Genomic DNA, 6880 nt, shown 5'->3' with positions numbered 1-6880 from the left:
AGCGAGGGTTGCTTGTTAAGCGACCGCGTCACACTGAATGAGAGTCTTTAGGCCTTCAACACTCTTTCATGCCTTCTTTTGTGTTTTTATAAAAAAAAATATATATATACCACCACAATAGTATAAATTTACCAGTTTAGACATCTACTGGACAAAAACTCAAAGGATGTCAAAATCTTAATGATTCACACAAAAAGAAACAATAAAAGAGGGAAAATCTGGTAATTTCTATGCGACTTATAATATGAAAAATATGCTTATTTTAAAAATATTTATAATTATAATTCTTTTGAAAAGAAATATTCACAATAACTTCTTAAAATAATGAATTTTTTAGTGTTATTAAATTCTATTTTTTTTCAAAAAAAATGTAGTTAAATAAATATATTAAAAATTGTGAAAGTATTTTAAAAAAATTCTTCATACAAGAAAGAAACAAATGGATTTTAACACTGTGCGCAAATATTAATATTTAATGTGCACGAATATATCGTGGGAGTATGTATACATAGACTTTATCGGCTTTCTTTACAAAAATGGGTATATTTTTGTCGTAAGTTAGCTTATACTTTTTAGGTTTTTCTTTTATATATAGTAGGTTTTATATTAATGTATTAATTATATTATTTTTAATTTTATTATGTATTTTATTAGTATATTATCTAAATTTTAAATAAATTAAAATATTTAAATAAAACAATATTAATAATATATAACATATTTTAAATAATAAAATATTAAAATAAATTAATAACATATAAAATAAACCCATAAATTATAAATTAGAGTATGAGGAAAATTATAAGTTACTAATAATAAGTCAAATTAACATTATTAATTATACATTTAAATAATTTTTAAAAATTTTAAAAAAATAAGAAAAAATTATAAAAAAAATTATAAATTTTAAAAAAAGACGCTTAAACATTAAAAAAAGTTATTTACGATTAGAAGGTTTTACGACTATAAAGTCGTAAAACCAAAAAAAAAATCCTACCACTTCAAAGTTGTAGAAAAAATATCCGATTAAAAATAACGAAAAAAATATATCCCTTTTCATAAATAAAAAAAACCCAATTGTATCAAGTGTGTGAGTACTAATAATTTAGAGTATGTCGTGGTCATAAATAGTTCTGACATGTGAATTTTTAAATCAAAACAGTGGGTTTTGACGTCCCTTTCAAGAATGGAGTCCCTCAATGTAGTTTTGCGTTAGGTCTCAATCAAGAGAAGTTACTATTTTGAAGGGGGTTTAGATATTCTACAGTGATATTTTCATTGTACAAGATCTTTTCTTTAAAGGCTAATAAAATAAATATATATTATATAAGTAATTAAAATAATTCTGGCAGCATCATTAGTAATGCCCCCACCAGACCCTTAAGGGCACAGTACGAAATCTTAGTCATAGAAATTATTTTATTTATTTTATAAAACAAATGTTTTAAATTTAGAATTTAATGGTCTTCTGGGCGAAACGACCACTGGTGATTTTTTTCTGAAATATTAAATGGGGTAAATTTTAAATAAATACCTAAAAAGAGAAAAATCATAACATATCTTATCATTTTTGAGTTTAAAGTCGTAAATTATATTATGACTTTTATTTCTTATTTTTATTTCTATTAAAGTCATAAAAAAATATATCACTTCTTAATTTTTTTTATGACTGTGAAATCATAAATATATATATATATATATATATATATATATATTTGATATAAGTAGTAAATTATTTATGACTATAATTTTATTTAAATTAATATTTTTATATACAGTTTTATTTAATATTTTTATATTTTTGTATATTTTTTATTTAATATTTTTATATTTTTTATTTAATTTTTTTCTTTTTGTATATTTTAGTTAATATTTTCTATTTTTTTAATTGTAATACATTCCAATCAACTTATTTTAAAGTTTTACATATAGCGGAAATTTCATTTTATTAGTGTTTCATTTATAGAAAAAATATTAAATAACATAATATAAAAAATATCAAATGAAAAATATAAAAAATATTAAATAAAACTAAAATAAAAATATTAATTTAAATTAAAAATATATACAACTTTAAAGTACTAAATTTTATCAAAAATATAAAAAAAAAAATTATGACTTTGAAGTCGTTATCTAATCTCTTTCTGTTTATTTATTTAAAATTTACTCTCATTTAATAATTTAGAAAAAAATTATCTTTAAATAATCGTTTCTCTTATCAACTGTAGTCTAATCACAAATTAATATTTTTCTTACATTTAGATTTACAAACCATGAATAAATGAGATAAATTTAATTTATTTTTTATACATGTGTTAAATTTCAATGAAAAGAGTTCACTATTTCACTCCCTACTTTGGAAGTGATTGATGATGGAAGAGAACACGCGGGTCTGTTTCTTCATTATGTGAATCATGTTCTTACTTCTCTCCCTAAAAGTTCCCATCTTATCTGCTAGCCATATATTAGAGATTTCTTCAACCCATCCAATACATAAAAGTTTAAATATAATTTTTCCTATAATTTAGCTTTTTATTTTTATTTTTGTTATTTTTTAATTTTTTATTAGTCCTTATAAAATATGTTTTTATTTTTCATCCTTAAAAAGTTTTAAATAGTATTTTGAATGGTAAAAAAAAGTTCCTTAAAACTTTTTAAGGACAAATTATAAAACAAACATAGTTTATAAAGAATAAAAAAATTACAAAGACAAAAATAAAAAAAAATATTAAATTCTAGAGAAAAAAATATATTTATGAACAAGATATACTTATTTTATGTTTAATTTTGTTGTGTTAATGTTTCTTTTTTACTCTTGATTTCTAATTCACTAGTTTTATTTGATGTTCAAAATCATCTTTTTAAAAAATATAAATTTAATTTTAAAAAAAATTAAAGTATCCAAGGTTATCCTTGAACACCGGCGTGTATAAAAAAATTAATGGATATTTTTTAAACGGATACTCAACAAATAACGGACACATGTTTTTTCCATTTCATGAATATTTTTTAAACGGATATGGATTTTCTCCATCGGACGGGGTAATGAGTAGTCCCTATTGGTGTCCGAACATACCCATTGTCATTTCTAAATATTAGTACACTTTTTATTGATGTTATGGGTATTTCCTATTTAAGGAAATATTATTTGAGTAGGACAAAACTATTATGAGGTTAAGTTTCCTTCCTTCTACACTCAAATGTAAATTTATAAAAATTTAATGCACTAAAATATTAGTAAATTTGAACTAATTCAATCCTATTTAATTAATGTCAGCAATTTTGGGTCTTTAAAAAAATACTTCATTTATCTTTTATCACACACATTTATTGATCAACAAGTGTCACTCCATCATATATTTCTATAATATGATGGTCATAATTTTCTGTCCAGAATAAGGACAATATTCTAATTCAAATAAATATAATTAAAAGGATAATAGTGTAATTCAAATAAATATAATTAAATTAAAAAGTAAAAACACAAAATAAAAACAAGAAACAAAAGTGCAAGTAAATAGTTTCAGTGACGGTATAAACTAATTTTATATATTTAAGTAAAAAAAATATAAAAGCTGTAAAAAATATTCAAAACACGATAATTAAAAAATTGAAATTTTTTATAGATCGATCAATTTAATCATAAAAATATTTAATAAAGCGAATGTGTCCTGATTTAATGTGAAGAATAAGTGGATATTTGATTATAGAAGTTTTCCAATCCAGTAAAAAAAGAAAAAGTTTTCCAATATCTTCATTTTCATGAAGATGTTAGTACGCCTTTTATTGTAGCTATGGCTATTTTTTATTCAAAGCAATTTTATTTGAGTAGGGAAAGAAAATTATAAGATAATTTTTATTCCTTCTAAACTTAAATATAAGTAAAAAAAATGTCCAAATTTAATGTATTAAAATATAAATAAATTTTGACTACTCCAACTCTATTTAATGTTAGTATTCCAAAAATACCTTTAAGTTAAAATTTGTGCATAATCTTCTTTAATAAATATAACTAAGGGTTTATTAAGAAATGTAGTTCTTTTTGTGTGAAATAAAAAAATTAAATGGACTTTTCAAATTTCCCTTTTTGTTGGTCACCAGTGATAACTTCATTAGAAATTTCCCTTTCTCAATAAAAATTAGTTAATACTTTTCAAATTTTATAAAAACCCCAAACATATTTTATTCCATTTTTATTATAAATTTATTAGGATTCTTGGTGGCAAGTGAAGTTGGTGATTGATTATCATTTAAAATTTTGGATCTTTATAAAATATTTGTTTTATCTTCTTTGTAAATGTAACTTTTTTCTGAATTGTAAATATATTCTTTATTGTATATGTTTTTATGTTATTGTGAAAATATATAATTATAAATACATAGTATAAATTTTGATGCTAATTAAAATATTTATGGGATGGATTTTAATCTTCGTGTTTATCCTACAGATGTTAAATTCTGGGTTCACATGCTTGTACCGATTGATAAACATTCAATAATAATATTATTAAGTACAGTTTAATAGGTGTCTAAGAAGGTACAGATCTCTATGAATCTAATTGATGGATTGAATAATTTTTGTGTTTGAATTAAATTATAATCGAATCAATCAAATTTGTTGAGTTTTTAGTTGGATTGAGTTGTTGGTTGTAACATATGAACTCACTGAATCCGGTCTGTTGCCCAATTAATTTGTATTATTATTATTATTATTATATTATTATTATTATTATTATTATACATTTAAAAAAATCAAATACTATAGACTATTGATTACATAGACTTATCGACCTGAATTGAGTAAACATAAATGCATTCTTAACCTTTAAAATCAAAGCTACAAAGATTTAAATGATTAAAGCCACTTCATGAGTTTCTAATAATATTTTAAATCTATTTACAAAAAGTAAGTATCCTAATATCCTATTAATTTTGATAGAAAATGTATTTGAAACTCATTCTCGCTATGCTTATTGAAACTTCTTATCTCGAATATGATATACTTAATTTCTCATCCTTATAGATAAATAAATAAACAGTAGGAGTCAGTGGAATGAAATGAGATGTGACAACATTACAAAATCTTCGCTTAATATAAAATATAACAAGAAACAATTATGTCTAGTTCATTTAATAAAAATTTTAACTTATAAAAAATATTAAGTTTTAGAAAAACAAACAAAATTAAATATTTTGATTCATGGATCAAACTCAATCCAAATCTTTTACAAATAAAATTAATTTCGGTTAAATTTTATTTTTTTTTCTTATAAAATCGATCCAAATCAATCCATTCAAATTTAGATTGAATCATGAATTTAAAGAAGGTGAACCAACCTACTTATATCCTTACTCTTTAACAACCAGTGATTCTTTATTAGAAAAACAATCGGTGATTCTGTCCAAAAAAAATAATCTTTATATTAAAAGATTAATATGGATACCTGTTTAGAGAAGTTTTTACCAATATCTTCATTTTCTTGAAGCCTGCAGCATATATGCTTTAATAATCAGTGATTAACATATTTACATATTCTTTTTGCTGAAAAATATATTTACATATTATTCTTACTTGAAATATAAACGCAATATTTTTTTCATATTTCAAATCAAATAGAAGACGTGGTTAAATATTAGTTAGAAATTTTACAATTAAATGGAATATGTAGTTAAATATTAACCATTAATTACTAAATCACTCATCCTCTCATAAAAATAAACTGAGTTGATGGTATAAATGGAATGAAGCTTTAGATGGAACTTATTTGTAATTCAATTTGTGTATTTTCTTTTAAAAAAATCTTATTGAATATTTTTAAGTTTATATTAATTTTATTCTAAAAAAAATTTATGCTATTTTTTATTTAGTAAATATATTTTTATTCTAAAAACAAAGCAAAAACAAAATAAAATATTAATAAAGATGAATTGAGAGGGAACGATAAAAATATGATGAACGAAATAATAAAAAAAATTGAGACAGTGGTCATTATTGAAAATATAATTATTAAAAATTTGAATTGATTAATCCATAGATATAAAATAGTCTTAAATAAAATTATATTTCTCCATGTAAATGAGTTTAACAAAATTATAATCTCTATAAATATATTTTAATGTCAAACTTACCAAAATTTAACCTAACCGTTAAGTAAATTTAAATTTTAAACTAAAACTAATTTATTTAATTTTTTTACTACAATTAATTTAATTAATTAAAAATAAGTTTAACTAAATATTTAATAAATTAAATTCAAAAACTACACAAATACATCAACATCAATTCAGTCATAATAATTAGAAGTCTACTTTTGTTATTCCTACAGGCTACTAGTACAGCAACTTCTCTAGATGCGGAAAAACTATGTTGCCCGATTGGTGTTACTCACATTTCCACGTTTAAAAGTGTGGTCCCTTCTGATTTGGATTTTTGTTACCTAATTTAACTATGTTGCGTGATTGGTGTTACTCACATTTTCCACATTTAAAAGTGGGTCCCTTCTGATTTGGATTTTTGTTACCTAATTTACCAGTACTATAATTGACAATTTCGTGAGCAAAATTAAATTATGTTCACGTTTTCCACACTTTCAATTAAAGAAAACAATTTTGTTAAACTATGTTTATGTTCACAGAACTCTTCTTCGTATTTCAGTGTCAAGCTTGAAGCTTGAATATCCTATGCAGCATATACGATGTCTGTTAACAAAAAACAATGTCCAATAAAAAATAGGCAAAATTGTTTTCTTTAATTGAAAGTGTAATTTTAAGATTTATGTATATAAAAACTGAAAAATAAGTGGGAAATAAAGATAATTTAGATAAATGCCGCATATAGACATAGTGATGATTTCTCGGGTTAAGTATAATGGATCTGCTG

Source organism: Glycine soja, chromosome 11, assembly GCF_004193775.1.
Source record: "Glycine soja cultivar W05 chromosome 11, ASM419377v2, whole genome shotgun sequence".
Classification (NCBI taxonomy): Eukaryota; Viridiplantae; Streptophyta; class Magnoliopsida; order Fabales; family Fabaceae; genus Glycine; species Glycine soja.
This window is presented reverse-complemented; position numbering follows the sequence as displayed.